This window comes from Notechis scutatus, chromosome 1, assembly GCF_049901735.1.
Source record: "Notechis scutatus isolate UNSWTSFEM ecotype Mainland chromosome 1, rNotScu1.2, whole genome shotgun sequence".
Lineage (NCBI taxonomy): Eukaryota > Metazoa > Chordata > Lepidosauria > Squamata > Elapidae > Notechis > Notechis scutatus.
The window spans coordinates 247,435,042-247,454,814 of record NC_142009.1 but is presented as its reverse complement, the minus strand read 5'-3'; the positions used below and the strand labels follow the sequence as shown (position 1 = coordinate 247,454,814).

Here is a 19,773-nt window from a genome sequence, read left to right as displayed (position 1 = left end):
AAAATTAAAAAATCATGACCTAGCACTGTGTGAGATACTCTCCAATAAGCAGGCAGATATGAAAAAGAATTTTGTAATGTACATGGAGTGAATGGACAGGTATGGCCTCACAAACTTACTGTCAGCCAGATCTGACATATAATTTTAATCTACATCTTAATGAAGAAGAGGTGCTTTCTTTTTATATAGCAAAAAGGATATTTTTCTCCAATCCCTCAGGTTTCCAGGCAGAAGGGCTTTTGTCTTTTAGGAAAGTGCAAACAATTCTCCAAGGGAAAGGAAAAAAATCAGTAACAGGGTTCCTCTGGTAAAAGAAACAACTTCAAAAAGATGGAGGACACTCCAACTAAAAGACAAGCTTCAGAGCCTTCTATTTTCCTTTATAGTTTTCTGCAAGACACCCATTTCATCTCCTTTACTATTGTTTTGTTTATAACTACTTAAATCCAAAAAGGGATCTTTATCTCTTTCCCTTTTTTGGAAGAATGAAGCTTCATTTTGTTTTTCCTTGTGAGATTGTTTTCTCTTTAAGGGGGAGAGCAAGGAAAGGAGCTGATTCCTTACCTAGGCCTCCATACTACAGGGTCTGCAGATGTTACCAAATAGTTCGATTTTCATTTCTCTATTTTTCAATTTGTCCAAAAAACAACTCAGGTTGTGGAGTCCAGTCTAAATATCAGATTCAGGTGAGGATACCAGTGATCTATTCACTAGAACAGGGGTGTCCAACTCACGTCATCACAGCGTTGTCACGTGATGTATCAGGACTTTTTTCCCCCTTCACTAAACCGGGTGTGGGCATGGCGAGCACATGATGCATGTGGCCCGTGAGTTTGACAGCCCTGCACTAGAAGAAAGACTGCAGCTGTATGAACAACCAAGCTGTATAGAAAGATAAAGAAGTCCAAAGTAGTTCTTGGAGAGGTTAATATCTCCAACTTTTCATATCACAGATTACAATGCTGGGAAATAGAACCTGTCACTCAGCCAATGATAAAACTGTCTCCTCTTGGCCAGATGAGGTTATGTAGCATGGAAAAGCATGATGCTTTAATTGTTCCATCTGTCAACCAAGAAGAAAGGAACAGAGAAATTTGGGTAGATATATCAAAAAGGAGCTCTGAGGCTACCAAGTTATACCTACTAATAATTAGAGCAAGTAGTTTAAATAACAGTTGTTTCATCAGAAGAAAAGTAAAAACATTACTAAATAATAACACCTGTATCCAAGTAGAAACACAGTTTTACTACAGGTATTCCTTGACTTACAACCATAACTGAGATCGTAATTATGGCCTTAAGTCATGGCAGTTATGTGTGTCACATGACTGTGACAGTCATTGGCCATTGAACAAATCCATTTTCTTCAATAAGCATTTTTGGTGGAAACTGGAAGTAAATGTTGGCAAAAAAACACTGCAAATCACATGACTGCAAACAGAGGGAAACATTAGGCAATTGCCAGGTATCCAAAATGAGATCATCTGACTGTGGAGGGGGTTATGCAGCCATCAGAACCTGTGGAAATGGGTCACAAGTAGCTCTGAGAAGGTCCACTGTAACTTTAAACTTTGAGCTTAGTGACTGGTCATTAAGCAAGGACTACCTGTAACAACAGACTTACAATTTAGTATTGGGAAAAGCTAATTTCAAAGGATCTTTTCAAGTTGAACAATAAGTTTGCTTTTTATTTTATTTCTGAAAACTTACCTATTCAATTTGCATCCTGTTTCATTTGAAAACTCAAGATATGTACAGCAGTGGTGGCTAACCTTTTTGGGCTCCTGTGCTGATAATTGTGCTTGCGGTCTCATGCGCGCAATCACATGCCAGCACCCATAAGGCAATGCATGCGGGTCCCCCCCACACCCCCTGCACATGCATGAGCGTGCACTGTGCATCCCACTCACCCCGCTCCCCGCGCATGCACGCCAGATACCTGACAATCAGCTGTTGGGCGCACAGCACGCACACATGCGCAGTAGACCTGCTCTGGGCGAGGGCTCGCGTGCCAACAGTAATGGCTCTGCGTGCCACTTCCAGCACGCGTGCCATAGGTTCGCCACACGGATATACAGTGTTTCCTCCTCCTATTTTTCCCCATACAGCAACCTTGTGAAATAGTATGGTTGAGAGAAAATGAGTGGCTCATGGGCTGTGGCTGAAGGATGAGTAGAACCTGGATCTCTTCCCAGTATCAGTTCATTGTCTTACCCTGCCCACTGGAACATTCTCCCTTCAGAAATTAGGATGGCCTCGACCCTGTTGGCCTTTCATAAACCTTGAAAGCCTGATTATGTGCCCAATCCTGGGACCCCAAGTATGTTAAGGGTCCTGCTTTTATTTATGGTTATAATTTCTCTCAGTAGCTCTATATATTGATATAAATTTCTATTATGTTTGGCTTTACTTGGTTTCACAATTGTTCACTGCCCAAGGTCACCTTTTTGAGATGCAAACTGAATAAACAAACAAAAAACAGGATCACAAAGAGAATGGGCGTTGGTTCTTACCTGATACGCCCCTTCTCGGCCGCAAGGAGCATCCAGAGACTGGGATGTGCTTCCGAGTCCTCTTCTTGCAGGCTGAGCTTTAGATGAGGAAACGCTCCGCCCCCTCACGTGACATCGCGGGCTCGCCTCCCCAGTTTTTGCGATAACTGAGAAGAGAGGTTATTGATTCTTTCTAATCTACTATTGGCTCCTTGGCTGAAGAAAAAGCCCCACCAGACGGAGAAATTAGGGTGGGGCTGGATGCCTCCTGCGGCTCGCCGAGAAGGGGCGTATCAGGTAAGAACCAACGCCCATTCTCCTCGAGCCGCTCGGAGCATCCAGAGACTGGGACATACCAAAGCTGGGCTGTCCTACGGGTGGGACTCCGTCTGGCCCGAAGGCCCCTCCGGACCACTGATGACCCTCTGTAAGACCCGTCGGCCAAAGAGGCCTCCGCTGAGGCGTACGTATCTATTTTTATAATGTCTGATAAACGGGGACGGAGAGGACCAGGTGGCTGCCCGACAAATGTCAGCGATGGGGGCTTGTGTGGCCCAGGCCGCCGAGGTGGCTGCACTTCTGGTGGAATGGGCGGTTATCCCACCCGGAGCGGGCAGAGAATGGGAAAGGTAGCACCGCAATAGTAGCCCTGATCCAGCGACTGATGGTGGAAGGGGAAACCTTAAGCCCCATTGACCTGGGTTGAAAGGATAGGAAGAGGGATTCCGACCTTCGCATGGATTGAGTGCGCTTAATATAAATACGCAAGGCCCTTCTAACATCTAGGGTGTGCCAGAGGACCTCCCTGCCCCTGGAGGGCCTGGGGCAGAAATTTGGTAAAATCAGTTCCTGTGACCTATGGAAGGAGAGTTAACTTTGGGTAGAAAGGTAGGGTCGGGACGAAGGACCACCCGGTCTGCGTGGAACACGCATGATCGCTCCTGACTGACAGAGCTGCTAATTCCAAACTCGACGAGCAGAAGTAATAGCTACTAGAAAAACTACCTTGAAGGTGAGAAACTGCAGGGATGACTCCTCAAAGGCTCGAGCGGGGACGTGTAAGAGAAACGAGGACCTTGTTGAGGTCCCATGTGGGGAACCTGTGAGCGGTAGGAGGGCACAGGTTGGTGGCGCCCTAAGGAAAGATCTAACCCTGGGGTGGTGAGAAGGGAACCGTAGTTATCACAGGAGACCACGGTTGAGAGAGCAGAAACTTGCCGTCTCAGGGTGTTAGGTGCGAGCCCCTTGCGAAGACCCTCCTGAAGAAATTCCAGGATCTGTGCCACCGAGGAGAGAGGGATTAACCTGAGACCCGCTACACCACTTGCAGAACCCTTTCCAAGTGGCATCATAAATTACGTGTGGTGGAAGGCGCCTGGCGGCCAAAATAGTGTCGATGACTTGAGTTGAAAGATTCTCAGAAGTCAGACGGATCCGCTCAACCTCCAGACGGCTAAATGGAGCCATTGAGGCTCCGGATGCAGGGGGCCCTGAGAGAGGGAGACCTTGTCCGGGGGATCCTCCATGGGGCGCTACTGATAAGATGCGGAGATCCGCAAACCACGGTCGCCTGGGCCAATAGGGAGCCACCAGGAGAAGTTCTGCCCTCTCCTGAATGAGTTTTTGAACTACTCTGGGAACTAACGGGAGCGGAGGGAAGGCATATAGGAGCCCTGGGGCCATGGGCAACGCAGAGCGTTGTGATTCTCCGACCTGTGAGACGGATACCGGGAGAAGAACCGTGGAAGCTGAGTGTTGGTCGGGAAGCGAAGGGTCCACCACCGGAAGGCCGAATATTCTGGACGCTTCCTCGAAAGGGATGGATGGAGACGCCATTCCGCCTGGTCCACCGTGGCCCTGCTCAGCCAGTCCGCCTGAGTATTGTCTACTCCGGAGATGTGTTCGGCTTTTAAAGATAGGAGGTTGGATTCTGCCCAGCGGCAAAGGCGCTCGGCTTCCTCATTAGCTGGATGGACTGGGTGCCCCTTGCTTGTTGATATGGGCCTTGGCCGTGGCGTTGTCCGTGAGCACGAACGTGATGATTGCGGATCTGAGGAAAGCTGCGCAGGGCCAGAAGGACGGCGTGAAGCTCTAGCCAATTGATGCTGCACCCTGCTCGGTCAGCGACCATTTGCCCTGTGCAGAGATCGAGTCGAGATGGCGCCCCAACCCGGATAGGCTTGCGTCCGTAGTGACGGTGAGTCGTTGAGGTTCCGAATAGGTGGCCTCTGTTGATGGCGGGATTGGTCCACCAGAGAAGAGACGTGAGGACCTTTGGAGGGACCCTGACCTTGACCCTCGAGTTGCTTCTTCCGGATGGTTGGAACGGGAGCAGGAACCATTGGAGGGATCTGCTGTGTAGACGAGCCCAGGGAATAATGGAGATGCATGATACCATTTTGCCCAACAATTTAGAGAGGTCCAACAAGGCCACCCTCCTTGAACGCCTGATCTGATTGACCAGGGCTTGAATGCTAAGGAACCTCTCCGGAGAGAGGAAAACTCTCTGTGACACCGAATCAATTATGGCCCCCAAGTGGTTAATTCGAGTAGAAGGGGTAAGTTGGCTCTTTTGCCAATTGACTAGAAAACCGTGTGCCCGTAAGGCGGAGAGGGTGACCCTGGTATCCCTGACTGCCTGGGATTTGGACGGGGAGAGAATAAGAATATCGTCCAAGTAGCAGTGGAGGCGGACGGGAACGGTCCTGAGATGGGCCGCCAGGGGCCGCCAGGACCTTGGTGAAGGTCCGGGGCCGAAGCCAGACCGAAGGGTAGGGCCACGTATTGATAATGAAGGTTATTATGGCAGAACCTGAGGAATTTGTAATGGGAGGGCCTGATTGGAATGTGGAGGTATGCCTCCGACAGATCTATGGAAGATAACCAGTCTCCCGCCTGGTGCCTAAGAGAATTGATTGCAAGGTGTGCATCTTGAATCTACGCTGGATGAGGTGACGGTTGAGCCGTTTCAAGTCTAGGATGGCTCTCCAACCCCAGAGTGTTTGGGCACCACAAAGAGATGGGAGTAAAACCCTTTCCCTTCTGGGCCGGAGGGACAGGTTGAATGGCCTGGATGTCAAGAAGATGATGGATGGCTGCATCCATTAGAGCCCGTTTGGAGGGATCCCTTGAGGAGGGAGATGGGATAAAACAATCAGGGGCGGACCTGAACTCCAGGGCGAGACCAAACCTGATTGTGTCCCTAACCCATGCATCGGAGGTGGATATGTCCCATTGGGCGGCGAAGTGGCTGAGGCGGCCGCCAATGGGGAGGGAGGAAGAGGATCTACCTTCTACGGTAGGGCCTTCCTCCCGATCCCGGAATGGTCTCTTGTAGCCGCCACCGCGTCTGGTTCTGTCACCCGGGTCCGAGCGGTCCTGGGACCGGAAGGAAGGAGGTCTAGGGTATCTGGGCGGGAAGGGGGTTGGTAGAAGGGGCGGGGGAAGCTCCTCCGAAAGGGCTGGGGCCCCTGGTCTCCGATCTTTGAAAAAGGGAGGGCAAATACTTTCTCTTACTGCGGCCCTCGACCAGCAGTGGTTCCAAAGCTGGGCCAAACAGATTGTCTCCCGTAATGGGAGCAGTGGCCAGCTTGACCTTATTCTTTACGTCCGCCTGCCAGTGTTTGAGCCATAGCATGCGGCGAGCGAAAGCGTCGACGTGATGGCTCTGGAAGAAAATTTTACCGACTTGGTAAGTGGCGTCAGCCGAGAACTCGGCTGCAGCCACTAACTTCGCTATATCCTGGTGAGCTCTCAGATTGGAAGCAGGGATGTGGTCCTTGAGCTGACGTAGCCAGCGGATGGAAGACCTGGTGAAAAATGAGGCGGCCGTAGCCGATTTAATGGCCCAGGCGTCAGATAGGTGGGCCCTACGCAGCGCCAGCTCCGCCCGCCTGTCCTCAGGCTTTAAGGCCTCTAGGGCCTCACTAGGGGTAGAGGAAGAAGCTAGACCCACAATGGGGTCATCAACCTCCGGGATATTCAGAAGGTTAGACAGAGCCGCATCGAGATTGAAGAATCTCTTGTCTTGGCTAGATGGAGCAGGAGGTGTCCCTGAGGAGGTAAGTTGCTTTGCAACCAGATCTACGAAGATGGGAGGGGATGGGATGACCTCGGCTTCCACCACTGGTTGGGTGAAAATGGAGTCTTCTGGGCCCTCTTGGACTGGGGGGTTCAGCAGGGGACTGGGGAAGAAGGCCAGATACATTCTTGGCCTTAAGGAGGAGGGACTTGAACATATGTGGTTTGAACAGCCCCCAAAGGTGGGTTGGTCGGGAAGGACCCTCGTCCTCCGACATCTCCCCCTCCATGATGTCAGCCTCTAAGAGGGGTTCACTATAGCGGGAGGATCCCATCCGGGAATCCTCTTCCTCCTCCCTGAAGTCCCCAAAGTCCCCTTCCTCCTCCATCTGGGCCCCAACCGGTGGAGGGCTATCCCTCTGAGAGAGTACCTGATCAGTTGGGGGACCGGTTGTGGAAGGGATCTGAGTGATAACGAATCGTGTTCAGAGGCTCGCGGAGAGAAACCTGATCTGGACACGTGTTGAAGTGCCTCTGCTATGCCCTGGCGGATGGCTGATTCCATCCAAGCCTTGATGTGAGGTGGAACCTCGGAGGTAGAGGGTTCATCCTGGCGCAGACCAGCGGCTGTGGGTGTAAAGGTGGCTTTGGGGTCCGTCTGGTCGGAGGTCCGGGGTCGGAAGACCCTGAGCGAACTGCGCCTAGGTAGGGAAGAAGGGTCTGAGGGGAGAGGTAGAGCAGAGGTAGAAGGGGTTGGAGGAGGAGGTATAGGCGTCTCCGAGCGGGACTCCCTTGAACGCCGGTCGAACTCTTTTTCTAACGCTTTGTGGCGCCTCAAGGCGTCACGTTGTGCGGCCTTGGAAGGTTCCTTGTCCTGTCTGGAGCCCTTAGGTTCCTTGTCCTGCCTGCGCAAGTAGTGGGACTTTGCTTTAGCCTTCAAAGAAGGACGTTTAGATGGATTGTCGTCTGCCATGTTAGGTAACAATACTAGCAAGGCGGTTGGCTCGCCCAGAATAGGCCTGGATGAGGCCGGGTGAAGGTGAAGCTGGCCCTCTCCCCTTTTGGAATTTGTAGTGTACAGAGATAACAGTGAGGTATCTGAATAATATAGTATGTACAGGAAAAATAGATACTCTATTTGTAATTCCTTTGATTTCTTTTTGTTTGTTCTTTTTATCTTTTTCTCTTTTTTTTTTTTTTTTTTTACGCAATATATATACAGGTTATCCGTAAATGTCTATATATCTATGAAAAAAATTATTACTGTACAAAAAACAGAAATTATTATTATTATTATTTTGCAAATATATTCCTTTTATTCTCGAACAGTAGCAGTAACTGGTATCTCAGTACAGGCCGGATCAGTCAAATAAACGCCTGAGGCCTATGTAGAAGAGAGGCCTCTGGCAGCAGGCCTCAGACAAGGGAAAACAAAACCGGAGGGGGCTGCAACTTCGCCCCGAACGGACTGCGGGAGGCCAACTAAGATAAAAGAGCGAGCCAGGTAGAAAAAAATGGGCAGCAAAGCTTTGACCCAAGGCCTGGGGCTCTAATTCACCGCAGCTAGAACCAGAAAAAAGGCGCCCGACCACGGCGGAGCCAAAATGGCGACCAGCGAGCTGAACCGTCGGGGCGCCTTCGGGACGGAAAAGGAGGGCTTTGCCGGTCAGCTCGGCACGCCTAGGGCCTTAGGGGCAATAACCCTCCCGGTCGGCGTTTGGGGTGGGGGGAATCCAGCAGTAAATGAAAGTAAAACAACGCGTGCCACGAGGCAACGCGGAGGCAGCGATGCGATCTGATAAGGACGGGGGTGGCGCTAAGCGCTGCGAGCCCGCGCTTCGTCTCAGGGACGAGGAAAATTTTCCCTTAAGTCCAGACCCTTTGCGCAGGAGGAGAAAGAAGGCAAACCTTATCAGAAAGAGAAAATAGGAAGGAATCTGCGATCAGCCAAGGAGCTCTCTAACACACAGCCTGACTCTTCGAGGCTGAGCAAAAAGACTGGGAGCGCTCCGCGATGTCACGTGAGGGGGCGGAGCGTTTCCTCATCTAAAGCTCAGCCTGCAAGAAGAGGACTCGGAAGCACATCCCAGTCTCTGGATGCTCCGAGCGGCTCGAGGAGAAAACGTGGTTTCAAATTATAGCTTTGTTGCTTCTATGGAACTAGATCACATGTTACACTGAGGCAGAAAAAGCACTTGCTTGAAGTTTTATTTATATTTACTTCCTTAATGCTTTTTATCTCCAATGTCTAGGCTATACACCTATATCGGCTTGTTATAGTATTATGCAAATTTCTTTTGCTCTTTTATATATATTTAATGCAGAGGAAGGCAATAATTTTAGTGCTGCAGGCTGCAGACTTATGTGATAAATTGTAATAAAAAAAATAAAAATAAACAAATAGGCCTGACACAAAAGAAAAAAGTAGGGACAAGATAAAAAGAAGTATATTATTACGTATTAATTTTATTCATATAATTGAAAGCCACTTAAGAGTACCCCCCATGGCGACATAGGCAACAAATAAATTTAACAAATATAATTTAAAAATCTATAAAAAGAAAGATTTGTAGCTTGTTATGGATACCTATAGCTATGCATCTGAATACATTTTATTTATAATTTATTCATACAAGGTTTTTTTTTTACTACATTTATCAAGCAACTCAGCCACAAATAGAAAAGAATACTTTTCTTATATCACTTTTTCTAAGTAACTATACTTTGCATTGATAATTAGAGCTTAGTATCCTTGGAAAGCCAGCCCTGCAAGTCTTATTTTCATATATAATAATCAGGAACCACATTAAACAGGTTTAGAAACTTGCTACGCAGTAGTGCCTAATTTGCAGGGAAGGAGGGGGGAGAGGCATGTCTTCACTCCAAAGTTCAAATTCACTAATTCATATTATGCTAATTTTACCTTATGCAAAATCATAAATGACACTGTCAACAACTACTCATAATTAAAGCAAGAATGTTTTTGCTCCCAAGACTCTCATTCACTCGGACTCTGAGTGGCCATCTCCAGTAACAAGAATGTTGTTCAGATTCCGTGCTCAAATGGAATCATCTTCTTGGCTGTGATTATTGGTCTGTGTGCCAATTATAAATCAACCTTACTTACTTGCTGCACTTGCATATAAATTGCTTACTGGGTAAGCTCTGCAGTTCCTGCACTGCTATGGTAAAACTGTTTTAAAAAATCTAAAAACAGAAAGCCATAATGTTATATTAGTGCTGCTAGTGCTGACTTCAGGATCAGAATACTAGGTCACAATCCTAGTCTCATACAAGTAATCCTTGACTTACAACAGTTCATTTAGTGACTGTTCAAAGTTACCACAACACTGAAAAAGGTGACTTATGATCGTTTTTCAGAGTTATGACCTTTGCAACATCTCCATGATCATCTGATCAACATTCAGATGCTTGGCCATTGCCAAGGTCATGGGATCATTTTTTGTGACCTTCTGACAAGCAAAGTCAATGGGGAAGCCAGATTCACTTAACAACCATGCTACTAAACTACAAACTGCAGTGATTCTCTGAACAATGGTGGCAATAACGTTTGTAAAATGGGGGCAAAACTCACTTAACAAATGTCTCGCTTAACAACAGAAATTTTGAGCTCAATTATGGTCGTAAATTGAGGACTACCTGTATTTGAACTATTAGTCTACTTTCTGCTCTAATAAACATATTTAGGATTTAGCCATCAAGGACTATGTCATGCACTGTAGTCCAGGGCATCTCTGGTTCATTACTGCACACAGCATAACATGGCTCTCAATTAATGTATCATTGTCTGTAGCAGCCTTTCTCAATCTTTTACCCTGGAGGAACCCTTGAAATAGTTTTTGCATAAAAATTGTGTTTTGTTTTGTTTTGTTTTGTTTTGTATATATATATATATATATATATATATATATATATATATATATATATATATATATATATATATATATATATATATATACATATACACATATACATATACATATACATATATATATACATATACATATACATATACATATACATATACATATATATATATATATATATATATATATATATATATATATATATATATATATATATATATATAATTTTCTGAGGTTTTCGCGGGTATTTGTATGTGGATCTTTGGTTATTTGGGTTTTCTCCCACGTAAAATTGGAAGTATCTAGGCGACGTTTCGATGAAGTCTCATTCATCATCTTCAGGCTCGTGTCTTCAGCTTTGTGCTTCTCGGAGTAATGTGAGCTTGCAGCTGCTTCTTCCTTTTAACTGCTAGTGGGGGTGTGACTTGATTGGGTGGGGGCTTGGCTGTGTTCTGATTGGGTGGGGGTGTGTTCTCATTGGTTGGGGGTTTGGCTGTGTTCTGATTGGCTGGGGGGGTTGGCTGTGTTCTGGTTGGCTGGGGGTGTGTTCTGTTCAGGTAGGGGCTTAGTTGTGCTCAGGTTAGTCTTAGTTGCTGGGGGATTTGAGCTGATGAGCTGTGATCCTGTTGTTTGGCTTCGCGTTCGTGGTCGTGCCACATCTTCATGGTGGGCGTCAGTTCGCCAAAACTGAACACTTCAACAACAGAATAATCAGAGAAGCCATAGAGATAGAAAAATGCCCACACAGCATGAATAAACGAGATGATACCTCCCGCCTACCAGCCATTTGGAAACCCGCCCTCATTAACAAATGAGTACCTAACATGAAGAATGACACCAGACCCACACCCACGAGGGCCACACAAGATGCTACCACCACACTTCCACGTAGAAAGCAGACTCACACCCACACAGAAGATGAGACACGACTATGGACCAGAAGCCGTACCGCAGCTGCATCACTACCCGCTTCAAACCCCTCCGACCCATACATGAAGCGAACTGACGGCCACCATGAAGATGTGGCACCACCACAAACGCGAAGCCAAACAACAAGTCACAGCTCACCAGCTCAAATCCCCCAGCAACTAAGACTAACCTGAGCACAACCAAGCCCCCACCTGAACAGAACCCCCCCCAGCCAATCAGAACACAGCCAACCCCCCTACCAATCAGAACACAGCCAAACCCCCAACCAATGAGAACACACCCCCACCCAATCAGCCAGGTCCCCACCCAATCAAGTCACACCCCCACTAGCAGTTAAAAGGAAGAAGCAGCTGCAAGCTCACATTACTCCGAGAAGCACAAAGCTGAAGACACAAGCCTGAAGATGATGAATGAGACTTCATCGAAATGTCGCCTAGATACTTCCAATTTTACGCGGGAGAAAACCTGAATAACCAAAGATCTGTATGTATGTATGTGCGTGCGTAAGTATGTATGTATGTATTTTAAAATACAACTCCCAACCTACACAATGTTTACAACAACAGCAAATTTGCAAGCCAGCTGTTATATCATGGCATGTAAAAATTCCAATTCCTAAGAGTGTTAGCATCATGTGGCACAGAAAGTTTGAAAATTGATTTTCTTTAAATCACAAGCCTTTACTGAATCCCTAGTGACTTCTTGAGGAACCCCAACCGAGAAAAGCTACTCTATAAAAACATGCTGACATCTAAATACAGATACCAATCAAATGTAGTACCACCTAAGATCACCAGTCCTACAGCAAGGATTCTCCCAGGGACAAAATGTTTGAAGTCCAAAGACTTCAATACAAGAAAAGAAAATGTTTGAAGTCCAAAGACGATCAATACAAAAAAAGAAATCTCTCCGAGAGATCTCATTTGTGAAAAGAAATGAATGTTTAAATTGCCTGGGCGTAACTTAGAATTGCAGACAATACAAATAACTAAACAAATACGCTAATAAGCAGCAATCCACAATTCAGAACTGGGATAATATCAGACACCTTTTTTTTAATTAGGCCCAACATGAGCTGAATACAGTATATTGAAGATCTAATAAAGCAAACACAGCAGTCACAACTGAAATTACAGATTGCTGTGATAGTATTACACAGTCACTCATATATATATATATATATTGACATGCCTCATGTTGAGCAAGCACTGCAACTGCATTACTCATTGAGTAAACTTTTTTTTCCATTAAAGACAACAGCAGACATGAAAGGAAAAAAGTAAGAGTTTACATATTAAAAAAAGAATTTAAAACTATTAAAAAAAATAGAATTTAAACAAAACAAACCAAAGCCCATTGTTTTTGGCAGCTTCCATTTTATTATTATTTTTCTATGGTGGTTGTGAGATTTAAAATAGAAGCACCTAATCAACTTTAGCCTTATTTGTTATTTTTTCATAAAAATATAGGGTGATCAGTTCTTATTGAAGTAACTGGCATCTGCTGTACATTTAGTTAAGAATGAAGTCTTTATTAAAGTGTCTGGAATAAACAGTGTTGATTCCTTTGTGCGTTTCAAATAAAGAAGATCAGCAATTTTGAACATGCTGTCCCTCTAGGGGCCATAGTACCTGTAGCTATTTGAAAGAATATATGAAAGAGAAAGTACAAAGTTTGGTACAATAAAACAGGGATGCTTGAGAAAACTTTAGAAAGTATAGGGTGCCCTGTTCCATTCTTCCTAGACTATTAGAACTTAAGCTGACAGTCACCCACAGATCTATTCTGGCACTTCATTCCAAATAACAGTTATGTGGAGGAGGATCCAAAGTGAATTCATAGAAGAAATTCAAAGTCTAATGTCCGTTCCCCACTTGACTGCACAGGCATACATCTCCTTAAATAGGCACACTGTTTCATAGTGATTCATAGCATATCCGTGGCAAAGAACCATACTGATAGGAAGATTTACCAAGGCTGGGTTAGTGCAATTCATTGAATCAAAAGCTACTTCGCCATATTTTAGCTTAGCATACTGAACCAAACGCAATGCATGTGATTAATCTAGGGTTCAATGAGCTCACAATACAGGAAAACGAAGTTCCATTAACCTTGGATTTTCAAGTCATGTGAAAGAAGACATTGAAAATTACCATATATAAGCACTGTTTCTTAAAGCTCAAGAAGGTATTATGTAGTATGGAAAACATAGAGAAGACATTCTACTTGAAGTAAAGTGTCTTCAACATGTTTTGTTTTGTTTGCTTATCATTACAGTATATGGATGTTTCTTATAAGGTTATTATGAGGATGCCTTTATGGTTTGTACTCTGTTTAGGCTGTCTTTCTTCACCCATAACTGGACCAACGTGTTCATAAACCTCAACAGCTGCCAATAAGCAGCCTCTGACTTCCCTTCCACACCCAGCCAGTTTCTATCTTCATTCTTTATCTGCCACATCTCATTTTCCACACAAACTCTACTACTAACTTCTAGTCTTTTCAATCAGCAACAGTATAACTCCTTAAAACTACTGTAGAAGCAGCATAACTCCCTTAAGACTACTTAGAAAAGCCTAAGAACAGTGAAATTTTAAGACACACACCTCATTTTTAACTGTGCAATAAACCTTTAATCATATAAGGATTTGTAAACTAAGGATTAATCTAAGAAATAATGCCCAAATACACAGCACCTTTCCTCAACTTTGCAACCTCTTCATGAGCTCCAGAATTCATACCCAAAGAAGGATGGACAAGAATAATGTGGTGCAAATCACAACACTCTAAGCTGGGGAAAACAGTATTCCCTCCATCCTCTTTAGATGGTACTTTCTTGAGTCCAAAATGTAGATCATTTACCCAAACTCAGTACTCAATATGATATGAATTGAAAATCAAAACATTCTGGGAAGGAGAACTGGAGATAATTGGTACAGGATTTCTTTTTCTCAGTACTGTATCTATACAAATACGTTCCACACAGGTACCTATGCACTGCTACCCTTCACGTGTCTACAGAAGCAGACTCTTTATGATGCCAGAAGACAATCTGTTCCATTGCATTGCAATCTGCAATTACCCAAAAGATGAATTCAACACACTTTACTTCCGAATAGATCAAATTCCACATTGTGTAAGAAAGGTTTCCTCATCCTCCCAACAGAGAAACCTCACTGTCCTGGGGCCTTCTTTAAATTCCACTTATCTTCAACAGCTGAAAGCAGCTGAAGGAAACAAAACGGTTGATCTGCAAGATCCCAACATTTTTAGACAGACAGACAGACAGATAGATAGAAAGGTAGGTAGAAAGAAAGGAAGACAGACAGACTGACTGAACCACTCCATAGGCTTTTAAAGCTATATCGTTATTTCTTTCTTTAAAAAAAAAACTATAAGAAACGTGGAGGAGGGAGCATCAAGAAACCACCTGCACTTAAAAAGAATCGCATACCGCCCATTAGGGAACTCCGAAACGAGAAATATTTCACCACCGAAGCCCAAACCGCAGATCTGCTTTCATTTCCGCCTCTGTCAGGATGGGGGGGACTTTGGGTCAGCTCTCTCACATCCTGTTTTTTTTGTTTTAAAACCCAACAGAACACCCCCGCGAAGCAAATGAAACGCGCCTGGCGATACAATTCTGAAGGTTGGAAGAGCGCACAAAAGCCTTCGCACCGGGCTGATCGAACCACCTTAACCTGGGCTCGCCGGCGCCTCCCAACCGAGCGCCACCTGCGTAAAGCCGCGCTCCGGACCACCGAGAGAATTGACCGGGAAAGCTGCCTCTGTCGGCAACGCTGCCTTTCCTGGAAGGGCGCCCGGCCGCCCGGCCGTCCGCGCGCAAATATATCCCAGCTGCCGGAGACGCTTCAAGATCCCACGCTCCACAGACACCCCCCAAAAAAAAAAAAGCAAAAGGCGGAATCCTTAAAAGCCTTACCGTCACAAGGCGGGGGTCGTCAGCACGCTGGTCGCAAAAGAAGACGACAAAGACCAGGAGCGGTTTGAGAAACTCGCTCCGGCCGCGGCTCTTTGCTCTTCTACCTGGGAGTCAGGCGCATGCCGCCGGCTCCTTCCCCTCCGGTTGCGCGCGGCGGAATGCGCGCAGCTCTGACTGCCCTTAAACGGGACTCGCCCGCCTGCTCTTGCTTGCTTCGCTTTGCTCGTGGCGAGCCGAGGGCGGCGGGGCGGGGCTGGGCTTCCAGCCGACTTCTTTCTGCCAATGGGAAGACGCCGAAGGGGAGTTCTGTCACCCTGAAGTTACACGCGGGAGCGGCTTTCCGCTTTGGGACTTTGGAAGAAGTGCTCCCTGGTCATTAAAAAAAAAAAAAGCGGGGTTGCACCCAGGGAGGAGGAGAGGTGGGAGGAGGTTGAACACCTGTTATAAGCTAGCCAGTCCCATAACTCAAGGCTTTCTAAGACTCGAAGCAGCCCGCGGGCAAAAGGTTGATTTGACTGGCCCCATTTATTTCCAACGCCATTCCTATGACGGGCCTTGGTTGTCTCCTTGTTTATCGCTCACTGAAGTCAACGCACCAATAAATAGGATGACTGGAATCTTCCTTAGGTAGTATTTCGTTTTATTTTTAAGGTACTCTGTCTAAATGAAAAGTATCCATCCGTCTTAAGTGTTGGGGATAATTCTTCCATGCTGAAGACAGGTCAATTTCTCCAGACTAAAACCAGTCTGAATGCAGCCTGTTTCACACTTCAGCACATTTTATTCCTTGTCAAAAATCTAAACTTTTACAAAGCAAAAGTAAATTACCAGGCATGTATGCTTCCCTTAACAAACTATGATGATGATGATTGGTTGATTTTAAAGTTCCCAGATTCTGGTTTGAAAGCTATGTTCTGAAAGTACATCCTGGCTTTTTTTTGATATGCCATCAAATAGTTTTCAACTCATAGCAGCCACCATGGAGATTTTCTCCGCTAACCTGGGTTTTCAGATCTTTTATGGTACATCCCTGGCCACTGTAACCTTAGTCCAGCCACTTTGCTACTAGCCATCTTCTTCTCTTATCTTCCATGTTTCCCAGCATAGAGTCTTCTCCAGAGAGCCAGGCCTTGCATAATACATATACAACATGGTAATTTGTGCCAGGGCTTTACACTAGTAATTATAATTAACACAATGTATTATTCTTATATGCTGCATTGAGAGAAATAGCTTCTATCTAAATAATCATGCACAGCACAATGACATTAAATTGAAATATTTTATTTACCATAATATGCACAATATTTTCTGTTTGTAGCAAAAGAACTGGGAGAAGACGCTCTCCTTTGTTTCTGTTGAATTATTTGAACTTGCCTCTGAAACAAAGTTTCCTTTATTATTGTTTATACCGCACTTTCACTGCAGATTGAGAAACAAGTGATAACATGACCTAATTATTCCTGGTATGTTTCATGTTATCACTTTCTAGACATAGTTTAACACATTTGTGCTTAACATCACTGTGAAATATAAACATTTGCAAGTATAGGAATTTAGCATTTTCCTAAAATTAGTTGTACTTAATAATATGTTTTAATATCTATTGAGTCCCACCAAATTACAGAGTAGAATATAGAATGGTTTAGTTATAGTCACATGAAGTTTTACAGCTAAGAAAATTGTAGTGTAAATATTTCAAAAAGCAGGGATGGAAGAAATTGTATCAATCAGAATAGAGCTTGAAGGGACCTTGGAGGTCTTCTAGTCTAGTCCCCTGTTCAAGGAGACCCTACTGTTTCAAACAAGTGACTGTCCAGTCTCTTCTTAAAAACCACTGGAAGGGAAATTGTTCCACTGGTTAATTGTCCTCACTGTTAGGAAGTTTCCCCTTAATTCCAGGTTGCTTCATGCCTTGATTAGTTTCCATCCATTGTCTCTTGTCCTGCCCTCTGGTGTTTCTGAAAATAAATTGACCCCTTCCTCTTTGTGGCAGCCTCTCAAATATTAGAATATTGCTATCATATCCCCCCTAGTCTTTCTTTTCTCTAGACTAGTCAAACTCAAATCCTGTAACAGTTCTTCATACGTTTTAGTCTCCAGGCCTTCAATCATCTTAGTCAGGGGTCCCCAACCACCGGGCCGCGGACCGGTACCGGTCCGTGGAACATTTCCTACCGGGCCGCCGGTTTGCTGGGCACCGCCATCTTGTTTGACGAGAAAGTGCTTCCGGGTGAGCTTTTCCGATTGGAAAGCGGCGTTTGGGTCCTGAAGGAATCCTCGCGCCTTAGTTTCATCAAAGGGGGGGGGCTTCGAACGAAACTAAGGCGCGAGGATTCTTTCAGCACCCAAGGCAAGGCGAGCTGAGCGACTGTCCCGAAGTCGTCCCGAAGCGAAGCCCATCGACAAAGGTACAAAGGAGGAGTTGAAGGTGGCGGGAGAAGCGGGACGGCTGGCTGGCTGGCTGGTCGCTCGGCTCGCCTTGCCTTGTCATGCGTGCTGATGCCGGTACTGGGCCGCGGATCATTTTGTGATGCCGGTACCGGGCCATGGCACAAAAAAGGTTGGGGGCCATTGATCTTAGTTGTTCTTTGCACTTTTTCCAAAATGCCAACATCTTTTTTGTAATGCGGTGACCAAAACTGGTTGCAGTATTCCAGGTGTAGTCTTACTAAGGCTTTATAAAGCAGTACTAATACTTCTCATGATTTTGATTCTATACCTCTGTTTATACAACCAAGGATTGTATTAACTTTCTTGGCTGCCACCGCACACTGCTGACTCATGTTTAAGTGATCGTCCATGTAGGACTCCAAGTTCCCTCTCACAGTTACTGTTTTTGAGCCAGGTTTCACCTAATCTATACTTGAACCTTTGGTTTTTCCTACCAGGTGTAAAAACCTTGCTTTTCTCCACATTAAATTTCATTTTGTTGGGTAGAGCTTTTTGTTGGATAGTATGCTTTACATCTGATTTCTAACAGTTTTCAATCATCACTGTGCCAAAATAACAACAATGAGAACATTTTTTAATCATTTCAGTGATGGCTGGATGATCTAATGAAGACGCTTTAAATCACATAGAAGTCAGGAGGTTTAGAGATACTGGCCATATCTACATGATAAGGTTATCTTGTCAAGAGTAAGAGTCACTATTGTTTCTGGAGACAGCAGTATCGTCTTTTACTTAACCTTGGCTCTCTGCTAGATTTTTCCTCTCCAAGTTGAAAGTTCAATACTAGTGTTTTCCAGCTTGTGCTGATTCTGACACCAGTAGTCCTCAACTTACAACTTTGTGTTTAGCGATTGCTTGAAAGTTACAATGGCACTGAAAAAAATGACTTACAACCCGGTCCTTCCACTTATATTCGTAACAGCATCCCCATGGACATATGATTAAACTTCTGGCGCTTGGTAACTGGCATGTAAGTATGACGGTTGCAGCAACCCAAGGTCAAGTGATTACCACTTGGGAACTGTTGGGAGTTAAAACCTACCCCTCTCCTAGAAAAAAATGAAATATTTTAGGATATACGAAAAAGGCAGAATATTTTCCCTAAAAGAGAAGTAGAAACTCCAAGAAGCAGAAACTCAGCTTCCACCTTTGTTAATGGGCCATTAAGGCCTGGGCCAGTCTATTCTACATAACAAAGATCAATCTCCTTCAGGCAGAGCCATTTAATTACCCTTCATTGCACCATCCACCAAGTTTCAACCAAACTTGGCACACAGACAACCTACCAAACTAGCTATGATCTCTGACAGCAACCAGTCAGGATACTCTTCCTATGCCCCAGGAAGTTCAAAGCCAGAGAGAGTATAAAACCCAGGGACTCTCAGCATCTCTTCCCTTTTCTTCACCCAAGAGCTACAAGGCATGTAATCCTGTCCACCATTAAACCATCTTTCCAAACAGCCTCCATGTTTCCAGTGTCTTTTTTCCCCTACTTGAAACTGAACCCAGAAGGATATTTCTTCCAATAGAGCTTATCAGATGGCTTGCAAGAAAGAAAGTTTGAGGGGGACGCTAGATTTGCTTATGATTCACTTAACTCCAGTAATTCACTCAAACATGGCAAAAAAGGGTCGCAAAATTGGGCATAACTCATTTAACAACCAACTTCTTTAGCAACAGTCCTAACTGTGCTCATAAGTTGAAGACTACTGTGTTCCAGTTTGTTCGGAAGCATGAACTTCCCCTTACCTCATTTTCCCAGCTATTCCTCAATGAAGTTTGCTGCAGTTAATGTTTCAGATCGTTCTTGGTGGTTACAATATTTGTTTAGTATGAACAGGATTCCCAGGTTAACACTCAACAGGAACAATTTAATTACTATTTTCCTTTTCCTAAGCTACCTGGTTGCTTTTTTTTTTTTTTTTTTTACTGTTTGTTTTAAATGTCTGATCATTTTAAAACCATTTCATCATTTTTCCAGCCACTTGATCTAGAAGGTTTTGAGAGAAGTAAACAGACTAATTAAAAGTACATTCCTTTCAGATTT

General features: G+C 44.9%; 1 protein-coding gene across 11 annotated transcripts in view; it reads right to left on the bottom strand.

The window, feature by feature from the left end:
- MICAL2 (microtubule associated monooxygenase, calponin and LIM domain containing 2) overlaps positions 1 to 15,516 on the bottom strand; it is a 149,199-nt gene extending 133,683 nt beyond the window's left edge. For 9 of the 11 annotated variants that reach the window (XM_087950954.1, XM_087950955.1, XM_087950953.1 and 6 more), the window contains exon 1: positions 15,273 to 15,412. The gene's annotated coding sequence lies outside the window, so the exon portion shown is untranslated. Of the gene's footprint in view, positions 1 to 15,272 lie in introns of all 11 variants that reach the window. The other 2 variants (XM_087950957.1, XM_026664837.2) reach the window with 2 other exon arrangements.
- Positions 15,517 to 19,773: the final 4,257 nt, after the last annotated feature.